This window comes from Agelaius phoeniceus, chromosome 12 (assembly GCF_051311805.1).
Source record: "Agelaius phoeniceus isolate bAgePho1 chromosome 12, bAgePho1.hap1, whole genome shotgun sequence".
NCBI lineage: Eukaryota > Metazoa > Chordata > Aves > Passeriformes > Icteridae > Agelaius > Agelaius phoeniceus.
Window position 1 is genome coordinate 9,937,018 of NC_135276.1, and position 15,013 is coordinate 9,952,030.

Genomic DNA, 15,013 nt, shown 5'->3' on the forward strand with positions numbered 1-15,013 from the left:
TCTGCTCAGTGACTGATTTAAACCTTATCTGGTTTGAATAAACCTCAATCTAAGTCAGCCACTAACTCAGCTGTGCTGAGAGCCTCTCCCTTAGTTATAAAGATTCAGCCAAAGAAGGGTCACTCACAGAATTATGACTTTATCTCTTCTTTGTACTTTACATTTCCTCCCATGAAAAGGCTTTCATTTGCCTCTTTCCCCTGACATGTTTTTAAATGACTTTGATAAATCTCTCCTTAAATGTCTTCTGGCACAAAGTTTCTTAATCTTGTAAAAACTCTTAGAAGTTCTTGCTGTGCTAGTTTTAAAATGGTTGGGTCTGGGTTGCAAAAGTATTATATAATATACTGAACAAAAGCATTATATAATAGAAATATCCCAAAATGATAACTGATACTGAAGTATTGAGAGGTAAATAAGACATTGGTGTTCTTCTTTAGCCATTTTAATATCATGAACAATCCTTAATTGGCAATTGGAAAATCCCATGAGCTGTTACATTAACCAAACACGTGGGAGGACAGTTTGTTGCAATTCCCATTCAGTTGTTCTAGAAGAAACCATTTATAGTAACAGAGCGACAACTTTGTGGTAAAGCTGCAGTCAAAACATGCATTTCCAATGTGAGCATAGAAAAATTAGTGAGGCAAGCTACTTAATTCCTTTTTTAAACATGGTGCTTTGCAGCTGGAAATTGTATGGCCTAATTGACATGGAAAAACGATTTTACATGTGAAGGGCATGGTACTTTTTTTATGAAATGATATATAACTTCTAGTAATTCATAGATAAATGGGTTCACCTCAGCTTTCAAAAGCATGTGTAATTTAATTTTGATTCATAATGAATATGTACAGTCCTTTAAAAGGTGAAACTGTCCCTAAGTCATCCAGGAATACACCCATGTCCAGCCCAGAGCAAAATAATAGAACTGGTGAATGAATAAATAGCAGCACCATCTTTGCTATCATAAATTAAAAGCAGCACCATCTTTGCTTTTTGGTGTATTGCAATTGGAGATGTTGGGAAGAAGAGAGGCAGCATCAAGCCTTGTCATCTCCAATGACCATTTGGCAGGTGCCTGATGTCAGTGCTGTGTGAGCCAGGGGTACCTGACCCTCAGACCAGGTGTTTCCATCTCCACATCCCAGGCTGTGCAGTGCCCCAGGTGGAGCTCAGCTGTGGGTTAATTTTCGGAGCAATGGCAAGATGAGAGAATGAAGCATTAGAAACACTTTATATGTGTAGTAGTACATGGGCTGCCCTACATCCCTCATAAAATCATGAAATAAATTAAATCATATCAGTACAGCACCTTGTGTTTGCACTTTGGGTTCTACAGCGGGGCATAAGCAGAATAAAAAAAAGTGCAATGTTTAATCTTCTTTTACTTGTTACTTAATTTTGCATGCAAATGTACAATGCAATACCGCAAATATTAAATATATATACTAAACCACATGAATTCAAACCTCCATTTATTTTATCAATTGCTTAAGCTCATTTGATCATAAGGGACAGGGAGACCAAACAGCTATAAAAGAGCTCCATTTTCTATCAACTGAACCAAATCCTCCTTTGATCTGTTAATCCCAAGTTTATAAGGTTAGGAGATAAGCAAGCGTAACTAAATTCCTTTTTCTTTTTGTCCACCTAATAGTCTATGAAGCAAAGCAAACATAATAAGCTTCTTTGCTGCTTTTCAGCCTCCTCTTGCTGAATAATTCAAAAAGTGCATTACAGGTTTTATGAGTACAACTGTACACACAAGCAATGTTCCATGAGTTTTTTGCATGCCTCAAATTTGCATAGATTATATTTTTATTTTGCATTTCTGACACAGAAGCTGACTGCCTACTCGTTCTTGGCTTTTTATTAGGTCTTTGATGCTTGCTGGAGGAGAAGGCCTCTTTTGTCTCTGATAGCCTTAAGGCAGATCTAGGTTAGCAAGAAAGCCAGAGGTTTCAGGCTTGTTAAATGTCACAGTAATGGCTGTCTTTACGCATTGAAATACCAGCCTTCTTCTTTATAGGAAAATGAATCACATTACCACCAAGGGAAGGAAAGCCTTTGTTGGAGGAGACTGCTAGTCTGCTGCTTAAGAAGGGGATTTAATTTTCCCCTCCAGGCTTTTTGGCCAGCCCACTACAGTTGCCCTTGTGGAACTCTGATATCATAGCATGTGAAGGATAGCAAACAAGAAAGAGCAATTAGCCATTAATCATACTCATTTTGCATTGGATGGACAGACTATTTAAAATACTGTGTGTATTCAGTACATGAGCAAGAATAGCCCGTGTGGATAAAGCATGAATGCATAGGGTTTTATTCCTGCATTTTGGCAAAGCATTTCTTGTTTAATTCTTATTCAGTGCCACTGAACTGGTGCATGGTAGATTTTTTTTTTTAACTCTGCTCATAAGTTTTAGTGTACAGAGAATTCAATTTAGGATTTACATTGCCTAAAAAGTGCTTATTTTTAATTTTTCATAAATTGGGTGGATTACTTTAAATAAAAATGCAAGAACTGCATACTAATTCTGGAAACAGAAAATTTAATTGTTTATAATGTTTTATATTTATGGGTTTAACTGTTTCATAAAATAAAAAATAATTTATTAAATTACCATGGTTTTGCATATATAATTATATGTCTTTCTAGATAAACTGTATGTAATTACATTACAATGTAGGGAATGGAACTTTATTGAACTAAATGAAAGTGTATATGTATTGAATATTATGTCAAACACTATTTTAAATTAATGGAGGATTTTATTCATTAAATAACAGCATTAGCATGTGTGCTGGGGATGTGTTAGAAAAGGTAATTTTGTCAAGACCTTTTGCATTCAAGACCAATTTGCTAAAAAAGGAAAATACTATTGGTAGGCTGTGAATTGACCTGATTGCTTCTAGCTCTGAAGGCCTTTAAGTTCCTTGGGCTAGTAGGTATGGTGCTTCTATTCAAAACAGTTATTCTTATGAGGAATAAGGAAAGCAAATTAGTTATTCTGCTTTTCCAGGCTTATAGATTTGGATGAATTTGTCATTGAAGTGGAGTAGTTACTTTATCTGAAAATAGAAAGAAATAAAATATCTGCTGCTTATCTGGCAAAGCAGCTTCATTTGAATACTGACCCAGGTACTTTAATCCAAACATTGTCCTTTGCTTTCTGAGCTGCTGCAGTGGTGTTTGACTTTCTGGATTTCATTGATGAACTTCCCTGAGATTCACCCTGTAAAGCTGAAAAGAATTTTTATAAGAGATTAAAAGTCTTAGTGTTTATATGTCCTACATCCTTACCACTCTGCATGCTGCTGTTTTCCAAAAACTATCCAGAGCCTCTTTGCTCCTTGGTCACTGAGAAGAAAGTGGTCTTCTTGATTTGGAGCTGTGTCCAGAAAGATGCCTCTGCATGACTTTTGTGTACACGTTTTCTTGGTGAGGAAAGCAAGAGATCACAATAATATTTTCAGTTGTTAACAACATTATTATGTGACCTTCTCACAAAAGAGGCATGCAATATATGTCTTAATTGTTATAGATTTTACAGTCATGTGGTTAAGATTTTTGAGATTCAGAGAAGTAGTTCCTAACTCTCCTGCTGTGCTCTTGGGTGATCTTTGGCAAGTCAATATATTGGCTCCCTAATTTTAACAGAAGGATTAACGACTTTGTCTCCATGGCATCAAGTTTTCTAGATATATTATGAAAGAAGTGGATTTAAGAAGACATTTAAGTGAATTTAAGGTGAAACCTTGTTTTCCACCTGAGAACTTTCATATTCTTAAACCATGTTCTCTAAACACAATGGATAGAGATTTCATAGAAAAGAAAGCAGAAGTTTGGTCTGTCTTAAAAGATGATTCCAAAAGCTTAGATTTTTGACGAAAATAGCTACAGTCATGAAACTCTGGGACACATTTGGCATTTTTTTTTTTTATTATTTGTGCTCAGATTCCTTGTTCAAGAAAGCAAAATAGGAAGTGAGTTGTCTCCTTTTAATGCCTTGGTCCTGGGAGCCATTTCAGGAGAATGCCAGTTCATTTTGTGTGGTGTGGTGTGGTAGTTCCCCATTGTCTTGGCTATCCTGAATGAATAGAATTCAATGTGTGTCTGCTGAGGTTTGGCACATTATTGCTTGTTTTTCATTCAAATGTATGGCAGCACTTCCTGTGGCAGTGCAGGCTGTCAAAGCAGAGCTGAACTGAATGGGCTGGAGGAGGTCCCTGGGGCAGGGCGAGGTCATGGCAAGTGCCTTCCTTCTCAGCTGCTTTGCGCTTGTGGTTTTTAAGTACCCACATCTTTTTATGATAAGAGGAACCTACACTTGGATGCTCCTGCCTTTTTAAACATTGCTCCTGTCAGTCCCACTGCTAGAAATGGGAAACCAAGAGATTGTCCAGAGTGTTGGGAAATGGGGAAATGCCATATTGGCAGAATTGCCATTCCATTAAATCATGATGGTGCTATTTATTGTGTGCGTAACCCTTCTGTATGGCTAACACAAATTCATAGTTACTCTTTTCTTTCTTGTTAAAGGTTAAAATAGAACTCAGATCTTAAAATAAGTCTGTAGCTGTATGTGGGTTTCCTGACCTTTGACAGTTACAGAATTTAGAGCTGAGGAATGTTGCTGCTTCAATAGCTCAGGATTTTGGTTAATTGATGTGAATTTGAATGCCTAATAGATCATAATACAACTACCTAATCTTTTGTCAGGGATATTGGGCGTGTATTATTGATTTTTAGGTTTTTTTTTAAGTGCAACACTGATGTCTGTAGTTTTGAATGCTTCCTGATGGCACAAAAACATCTGGTGTCCAGTTCTTTGTTGTGCAATGCTCCATTCTGTGGGTGTGTGGATATTTTCTCTTTTTGATGGCTTATTTGTAGTGTGTTGGGGAGAGAGGAAATTCTTAAAATGTCCATTTAATCAGGAAATGTGCCTGATGAAGTCCTTGTAGTGCAGGAAATTTTACCTGCCATGCTGTAAAACACTAATGCTACTATAAATATTGCATGCTATTTATTTTAATTTGCCTTCATTTCAGAGTTAGAAAATTCTACTTATTTCACTCTAATTTCTTTTACCTAGTCTTATTCACCACATAGTTATATTTTCTACCTTTGTGTAACACTATTCAAAATTAAGAAGTATATTCCTTTCTTCCTTTGCCTGGTTATTTTTTAAAACCTTTTTGTTTTCAATTCTACATGAGGACAGATTACTGGAGTTTGCTTCAATATACATATTGTACATAGTGTAAATCAAGTTAGTAAAAGCTTTAATTATTAGATTCTGCAGAATTTACTACTGTTATTTTGATTTGACCTTAACAGAATAGTATAAACTCTGGTGCAGATCATGTTAGAAAACATAAGCAGTTTTCCAAGAAAGGCATGTCAGGAAAATATCTGTCACTATTTCAGAACATGGCTTTTAGTTCTATGTAAACCTTGCCAAGGTGTAAAAGTTATCTGTAGCAAGTTACAGCCCTTTTTCAAAAAAAGTTCTCCCTCTAAAGATAGAATCTAGGAAATGGAATAGCTGGAAAAGCCAGGGTGGAAAGCTTTTTAAAAACCAGTATTAGAGAAGGCATGAGAAGGTTGTTCCTGTCAGCTGGGCACAGTTACTATCTCAGTGTTAGGAACTACACTGGTAAAATATTATTGCAAAAGTACAGCTGGAACAAAAATCTCCAAATGAAGACTTTTTTCCCCTAAAGAAATAATAGTGTTTTCACAGCAAACAGATTATTTCAAACAGATAAGCTTATAGGATTGCAATGGGGAGGAAGTTTCTTGAAATCACTTGTTGTTTTGTTTCAGGGGCTAATTTCTTTCTCCATCCTATGTTTTAAAATGGGATAAAGACTCATTACTCACTTTGAAATACAGAATGCACTGAAAGTGGCTTTATAAGATGGTGCTGATTATTCTTTAATTTTGTTAGCTTTTTGTTCATTTGTTTTTATATTGGTGAAGGGAAAGTGTTGACCCAGATTTATAGATGATTTTGAAGAATTGCAGCCTACCAAAAATGAATGAGTGAAGTCTTTTCATGATTTCCATTTCATAGTTCCAGATTTGTTACAAAACACTATTTTTTTTGAGATTTGGAGAGTGAGACTGGAGGTGGATTATTTGAGGAAATGTTTTCCTATGACTAAAAAGCCCAGTACTAAGTGATTGCACATATAGGAAAAATACCATTGCATAATTAGGAGTTAATAGCTGTATCAGCCTCTAATCATGCAGCTGCAAAAGGTGTAATACCAGCTCCCAAATACTCACATGAGGCTGTTCTTTTTAGAACACTGAGCTTGTTAAGTAAACTTGTCTTTCTTATAATAGTAGCCCTGAGATAATGATGGTATTAAGGTGATCCAAAATCTATTTAAGACAACAAAAATTTCTAGAGATTTCAGAGCCTCCTGGACAAGGATCATGAATGATAAATTACAAGTGACACACAGTGAAATAATCTGTCCTTGCATAGAATTTATTAAATTAAAATAACAAACAAAGGGAAAACCAACCATCATACTTGTTCATTTTGAATGTGGTAGAAAACAAAGACTAATGCTGAAAAGAACCAAAATTAAAAACAATCAGTGTTTGTTTTATTTGCTTTCAATTCAAATTTAGGTAACAGCTATCTGACAGGGAACTGAAACAATAAAAAACGTGAAAGGATATTGTGAATTCTTTTTCTGTAAGAGCTTTTGCTGAATATCACCTGTTTGCATGATAGTGTACAACCCTTCACCTACTCTGAAAAATTGCTCATCCATAACAATTTCATGTAGTTGAAGAATATGAATGCTGAATAGCTGTTGTGTTATTTATTTTGGACAATGAAAAAGATCCAAGCATATAGCTTTTAGAGTAGAGAATAAAATATGCAGAGCTGCTATGAAAGGGGTGCATCATGTTTGGGGCTTGCTGGTTTTGAGCATGTATTTTTAAATAATGTATTCCCATTTCCTCCTATTGAAGAATGAGTGATATTTAAAGCAGCATTCAAATGGTTGATACTTGTAATATAGTAGAAAATATCTGCTTAAATGAGCTTCATATCTTGTATGGATCAAAAAAAAAAGCAGAAAATCTGATATCTGCAGTATGTCCCACATACAGAGAGACATACATGTCTCTCTAAATATCAGATGACCTATTTTAGGCATGCTTTAGTTCCATAGTTTAGATAAGTCTTGGGATACTCTTACATAGTTGGATTGTTGCGCTTAACCTAAGAATGCCAACAAAGCTCTGTAAAAAAGAAAAGGTTTTGCAAATGCTGTGCATGGTATATATGGTATTTTCATGTTTCTTATTTATAATGATTTAAATTTCAAGGCTGAAATTCATATTCATGCCTTGAAAAACTGAATTTGGGGCCTTCAACACAGTGAGTTTTGTTGCTGTTGCTTTTTTCCTTTTTTAATGGGCAATTCCCTCCCACTTTCTGTGCACCTTTTTTAGCTTCTGCATAATTTGACTGATAAATGTGCACTGACTTTGGCTCTAGTGAATCTAATGTCTCCTTATCTTCCCAGAAAGCTCCCAGTCCCTTGCTTTTACATTTATCATCTTTATAACTGTATGAGGTATGCTGAGTTGTACTTCTTGGAGGGAGTGAAGGAACAGTGAGACCTCAGTGCCAAAGACACACAGGACATCTGTGACAGAATGGTGAAAGCACTTCCAAAACACCATGCCTTGCCTATGAAAATGTCTCTCTTCCCCTTTGTAAGAGGATTTTCTACTCTTTCTAAATCAAGGGGCAAGGACCAAGTGGCTATTACTGAGTATTCACCTATAAAGAGCCAAGTTCAAGCTCAGCCTTGCCTTGTTTAGAAACTGGAGAAGATCCATCCTTGTCTGATGGGAGTTCCCTGCAGTGGAGGGGCCATGGGCAGTTCAGTGCATTGGGCTGCCAGTACTGAGGTGAAGAGGGAAGCAGGGGAAGGTATTTTCACTCCTCTTCCTGCTAAAATGCTACAGGTCAAAGTAAGGAAGGAAATGCTCTATGTCAAAAAGGGGAGCCCCAGGAAATTATTTGATGAAACGAGTCAAGACTGTGAAGGATAAATACTCAGCCAAGCCCTTCCAGTGCACTTCCCACTGGATACAATCTGTTCAGATATGAGAGAGGCATCCTGGAAAGCCTTGTCCTTCAGCAGAACTGAAAGATGTATTCCAGTAGGAACATAACCCCTTTGTGTACCTCTCTGCCCCTCTGTCTTCTCCTGCAGTATGCAAATCTTTTTTCCCCTCTTTTCTTGCACAGCTTGATATGTGATTGGTTCTTTCTTTCAACGTGAATGAGTGTAGATAGATTTTTCTATTTATATTCGATATCTATGCCTTGCTTCTCAAACATAGAGGGAAAACAATATAGTTCTGCCTGTAGGAGGTTGAATTTGTAAATATATATTACTTTGGAAATACAATGAGAGATAATAAAATATTCAAAAAGCAGCCTGCTCTTGTGGGATATTATTCTGCACAGCCAGGGAGCAGATTAATGACACTACAGAGGAAAAAAAATAAGATATGCACAATAAAATATAGATTGGAGTAGCAATGTGGAAACTAAAATTCCAGTCCTGGCAGCCTGTGAAACATATGTGTTTTTACAAAGTTTATCAGCTTTAAATAGCAACACTTATAAGCAGTCATTATTTAATTGGCAGATGTGGAATTTTCTACCCCAGGCAGCTAACCACAAGTAAAAAGAATTGCAAAGGTGTGAATGGGATCATCCTTGTGAATAAGAATTAGGGCTGGTAAGTCTGTCTTGGGCAAATTTTGGGGGTGTATTTTTATTTTTTCAGGAGTGTTCTGCTAAGCATGCTTTCAAGAGGCTGTGCAGGTAGCAACAATGTTGTTATATTTGTATAAATTTCTGTTTCATTTTATAATACAGAACCTAAGCTGCAATCCTTAAGTACCTTCAGGTAGAAGGAGGTAGGAGAAAAAAGTGTCAGAAGTGGTGCTATTTTGCTGGTCCCCAGCTACCTGGCTGGGACATGGCACTACTCTGTGGCGAGCCCATGGTTCTGCTTGCCAGCTGGCGACTGCCCCTTGAGCTGGGCCACCTGACCTCAGATTCATACAGGATGACTTCCCATGTATTTTCAATGTGGGAGTGTGTTGTGTATCTTAAATATTTGTGCAGCTTGGATCAAATTTGTCATATAACTCCCCTCCAGAGTCTTCAGCCCCATTTGCATTTTAACACCAAAGGTGACAAGAGGTAACATTTGCAATGGTCTTTGGCAAATGTGTGGGTTCTTTAGGCAGTTCTACTAACACTACTTCTTGCTGACGTCTTCCCCAAAATTCAATGGCTTGGTTTGAAAACTCTCCTTCAAGACACTTTATTTCAGTGAAAGTGGATGTGCTTTTGTTAGAGAGATATATATGTATATGTAATGAAAAAATTTTGATTGTGACTTTGAGAAATGGATTGGCTCCAGGATGCAAAATTCAGTGTGGAGAACAGTGTTGGTGTTTAGTGTCAGGGGTGTGCTGTTTTATTCTGTGGACAGGCACGGAGCTCCCTGGCAAGCGTAGCTGCCCTTGGTGGAACCTGCTCGTTTTGCAAAGCCAGGCAGGGGCTCCCATTTACTCCTGCCTGGGTCTGCACTTGCAGCTCTGGGCTGCTGAGCTGTGTCTGAGCACCTCCCAGGGAGGGGAGGCTGTTGTAAATAACAGATCTGTATGGAAATCTGTCCTGCTGTAAATAACATATCTGCTGAGCCAGGCTGCAGGGGAGCAGGCAGCACAGTGCAAGGGTGATGAGTTGGGACAGAGATTGGAGAGCTACAAAAGGACAGAAAAATGATGAATGTGTTCCAAAGCTGCTTGAATTATAGCTGTGCATACAAACCTGTATTTGTTTGTTCTCCCTTTAAGAATGGTAGATCTTTCAGCTTTTTAATGTCAGACTTCTTAAGGCTCACTATCTATATATGTGTGGATATCCATAGATATACACAGAAATATGCACACAAACATAATTAATTTGATTTAATAAGAGGCAGTGTTATATACAGTGTTAGGACTAGGTAGTAAGTTTTAATAAACTTTTTTCTTTTTCTCATAAATTTTGGTAAGTGAGCAGCTGTCTTTAATCATGAAGCATTTCAGTTTAGTTCATGTTTTTCAAGGCATATGTAGATTTTGAAACCATGTATTGTTACTTTTAAACAGTTTTTAAAATGTTTTATTTGGGGAAAACTTTTTAATTATGAATAATTTTAGTCCCATGTTATCATAGTCTTCTGAGTCTCACAAAATTGTAACAAGTTTCAAAGCATAAACCCGAGGATTTCTTTTTTATAATCCTTTTGAAATAGTTTCTTCTGTTCTCATAGTGACTTGCCTTCCTCTTCCTTCTTCTGAATATATTTCCTCTGTGCTGCTGTATCAAAGAATTCTTTTTCTTTTTGCTGATTGTTTATATATTTGAAGATAGTGAAAGAGGAAGTAAGAACACTGTACGTGTAATTAAAGGCCTTTCCATGGGCTTCTGGTTTTGAACTTCAGTTCTGCTTTTGAGTAGCTGTAAGCTGTTTCCTCCTGCCAAGTAACAACCATAGATCAAAATGAGATGGGCTTGATTACTAATAAGCCTCCATGGGTTTAAAGCTTGAATTGTCTAGTGCATGGTTTCTGGGTAATCTCTGGGAGTTTAGAATATACACTTTCTTTAAACTGTGGTACAACTATAATCCTTTATTGAAGGCATTACTGCAAACACCAATTTAATCAGACAGTGCTAAATATTCTAGAGCTGCTCAAAAATGCTCTGTAGCATCAGGATGGGATTTTTATAAATGTCAATAGTCATTACATGTCTAGCTCCCACTGAATAAGTGTTTTTTAAGGTGTCTGGTGATGATGGAATGACCCAAATCGTTGGTGACTTTCACAGATCTTGAGTGGAGAATAAATTATGAGCAAAAGAACAATTTACTGAAGGGAGTTGAAATGAAACTTAAACAGATGTTAGCAGAGTAATAAAACATCCCATGAGCTATATAACTCTGTACAGAGTTACATAGATCTATGGCTGATATGAGTTATTTTATCTTTATGGTAGTCTGTTTTAAATGAATGGAGCTGTCTTGTATAAGCAAGGATCTGAACCAATTGTGATATTTTCAGTTTATTTTTTGTCAGTGTCATGCTTGTGGTTATCTCTATGGATTTGGAAAAGACAGAGTACTTGTGAAAATCAATACAGGACATTATAATAACTCAATAACCTTTTTTTTTTATACTTCTACAACATAATAAAAAAAAAGAAGTGCCAGTGTAATGCAATGGTACCTTTTGATAAATTTATCTATAAAATACCAGCAAAATCGGAGTTGGAAAGGACCCACAAAGATCATCAAAGTCCAACCCTCTGGTGCTTACAGAAGCAGTTGTGTAAACTCATTATGTTTGGTACTATTGCAAGGAGAAAAATTAGTAGCAGGTCTGTTTCCTTGATGCATAAAAAGGAGTCCTGTGAGCATGTTTTTGGAGGCTAAAATGAGCTCTTGGAATTAAAGTAGTTAGAGTTCCAGAGTTCCTTGCAGTCTCTGTGACAGAACAGGTTTGTTTGTTTGTTTGTTTTTTCTTTAAGAAATGGCATTTTTATACATATATACTCTTATTTTCAGACCAGAACTAACTCCTCTTCTAGCAGACTGAAATCACATTTCATTCTGCTGAAACTATTTCCTCTTTGTTGACAACAACAGCAGAACCTAGACATTATAATAGCAGGATTATAATAGCAAATATATTTTTGTATGAAAAACAGATTCCTGTTTTACTGGGGAAAATTGCTAGTTGTTTTGTATTTCATAGACATCAAATTGTCACACAAACCTACTGCTATTTCTGTGACAATTATGGTAGAAAAAAAAGAGGGGAAAAAATGAGGATTCCAAAGGAAAGAACTTTCTCAGAAAATGGGTCTGCATGTTTAGAGCAGAATTTGTAACAGATTTAGCAGAGCTCAGTCTGCAAATATTGATGCAAGAAACTCAAGAACTTAACTGGAGGAAAAGTGATTGTTTTCAGTTTGAAAGATGCTTACCTCTTCTAGAACTGTATCAAAAATAAAAAACTAACTGCCACTTATAATTCGATTAATACTTTTAAAAAGATAGTAGGAAATACTCCTGCATAGGGATGACTAATTAGAGAGAGATTAGTTATGTGAACCACCTGCTGAGCTGTTTGCAGAACTGAAGGCCAATGTTACAACTAGTTAGCTTTTGTGTTGTATTGGCTCACAGGAACCAATGTTTCCAAGATTCAAGCAAATGATAATCTGCTGAGAAAAATTATTCCATAGAGCAACCTCTTTTGGAAAAAAAGAGGATAAACTGGTAGTTAATAAAAATAAGCTTCAGCTAGTACAGTAATGACATAATAATGATAATAAAAGTAATAACTTAGAGATAATATCAGAAAGAGAAGCAGGTGCCTGAGTTTCATTAAGACTGTATTAATTTTTATCCAAGTAGGCAAGACTATTTCTATATAGTATTTATAAAATATCCTGCACAATATTCAAGAGTTAACTGATCTAAATTTTTACTATTAGCAAATCTTAAAAGGTTTGTCTCTGACTTGAAAAATATTCCAGATTTATCCATGTAGCTGTGACTATTTATTGTACAGGTACTAATAGAGAGGGGTCTGCCTTTGTGGGTTGCTGTTTGAGAGGATTCAGCTTTCTTTCTTTCCACCTGTTTCTTTATTATGGACTCTCAGTTTATTTTCCTTTTGTTCATATACCAACAGTGATCTGTGATAGAAGGACTACAGCTTGTATGAAATAAATAAATAAAGTGGTTTGGCCACTTTCAGATTGAAAGATGAGAATGTCAATTCCATAGCATATAAAACAGGCCAAAATGGACACCCTGCTGGGCAACATATGCATTTTATGGCTTATTGTGGACCCCCTTTATTCTTTACACAAATGGATAGAAGAAGAAGAAGACAGGATTAAGAGATTAGTTATGTCAGTTCCTTTTGGTTCCACTATATTACTGCTATTTTATTAAATCGGGCTACTGACCAAATGTTTAGTTTCCCATTCCTGTGAAGGGTGTTTCTTCATGCCTACAATTGATTTTCACACTTTAATCAAAGACTATTCAATTTTTTCAATAGAAAACTCAGGTATGTTTCACGGACTTAAAGAAAAAGAATAAAATGAAAAACCTTTACATTCTAGTCATTCAGCACAACTAACTTGTTGTTTAAGATACATGTGTCTGCATTGGAAAGGCCTTTTCCCCCACTGGTATTTTGGGATAATGCTGCCAGATGTGATCTCCCTTCTTTGTGCATCTGTGTCACATTTCTAGTAGCTGCTATTTGTCTGTGGACACTTTGCTGTCATGGCATGTTTGGAGGTAAAATCATAGACTATCTTGAGTTGGCAGGGTCCCACAAGGGTCCTGGAGTCCAACTCAAACTAAATAAATATTTAAATAAGCCTGCCCTGTAGTATGATACAGCAAAGCAAAATGAATGACCAAGTACAAAATAATGCAAGCTGAGCAGGAACAGTGTACTGGCTGGGCCTTACTCAGCTTCAGTAATGGGAGGGAGTTCCCAGTGTCACAGCCACTGTGGAACATCCAGCAAATATGCCCTGAAGTACACTTGGCAATGTGTGTAAGAAGTCTCCCATTTGAAATGGGATAGACAACAATAATCCCATAGTATCCATGTTTTACCTTCGGATTTTAACCTTAGCAACCCTGGCATAACATAATGCAAAGGAAGACCTGAAATATATCTGTGCATGAGTGGGGGGGAGTGTTTGTGGATGGTACACAGAAAGCTTACTTTTGAAATTAGGAGATTGCTAAAAATGTGTCCCATTTCAATTTTAATATTTTAAAAGTTTACTAACTCACATCATCTATTGTAAGGCTTTGATCTTGTAAGTACTGGCACTGTGCACAGCAGGAGCATTTGATTTAGGGTAAGTGCATGCGGTGACTGCCACAAAACTCAAGTGAAATTAAACAAGCAGCTGAGGGCTTTGTGTTATTAGAATTCTAGAGCTTCTTGTCTACCTCTCTTTCTCAGCAACATTCGGTAGGAAATGAATATGGAGTGTGAACAAGGAAAAGACTAAATAATTATGTAAGCTCAGCCTTGCTGACAAAGGAGATGCCTGCTTAGGTACCTTCTGTTTGCAGTGCAGCCACTCCACAGTTCTTTTCTAAATGGTGCAGTGCATTTTTTACCTTATCTCTTTTTCTTACCACCTTTTGGTTTAACTGTACATCCCACTGTCTATTCCTGCATGGTATGAGAGTGATTTGTAGCTAGTAATTTGACTGCCTCCCTCCTCCCATTCTGAACATTTGGCTTTCTTGGTTATACCACTTACTGTGCCCCAGCCTTTACAAAGGCAAAGCAATTAATTCAAAGACCCAAGCACATGCTATACACTAGAAAAGCTGCTATTATTTGCAATCATTTCATTTGCTGGAACTAGAAATTCAAATCTCTACAAAGCTTTACTGCAAATAGTATTCACAGACCTTTATGCTGAGCTTATACTGTCATTTTAAATTGTATATCTGCATTCGGTGGACAAACTACCTTTTTGTGAATTCAGCAGCAGCACTTTGTCATCCTAAGGAAAATGACTCAAAGGACTATAGTATGATAGTCATTTATCAGCTGTGCTACTCTATGGGATTGCAGATTGTCTTCTATCTTCTTACCACAGAAGTGTCTGCTTTGCTTTCTCATTATTTTATCCCTTTGCTTATAGGCATGGTAGGAAATTAGGATATTTTACTTATAGCTGGTGATGATTGTTATTTTTATTCACAAAAGGCAAGGATGGGGAAGTTATTAAACTTATTCTCTTGAGTGAAAGATAATCATCGCTTCATGTTTTTGTGACTAAGATTCTCCATTTGCTTCACAGAATTCCTGTAAGGGAGGACTGTGTTTTGA

The 15,013-nt window shown here is 36.6% G+C and overlaps 1 long non-coding RNA gene across 1 annotated transcript in view; it reads right to left on the reverse strand.

Annotated features, from left to right (window-relative positions):
* Nucleotides 1-3,145: 3,145 nt before the first annotated feature.
* LOC143695086 (uncharacterized) overlaps nucleotides 3,146-15,013 on the reverse strand; it is a 29,140-nt gene continuing 17,272 nt past the window's right edge. Inside the window, exon 3 of the long non-coding RNA XR_013183998.1 lies at nucleotides 3,146-3,247. This is a non-coding gene — a long non-coding RNA (uncharacterized LOC143695086). The remainder of the gene's footprint in view (nucleotides 3,248-15,013) is intronic.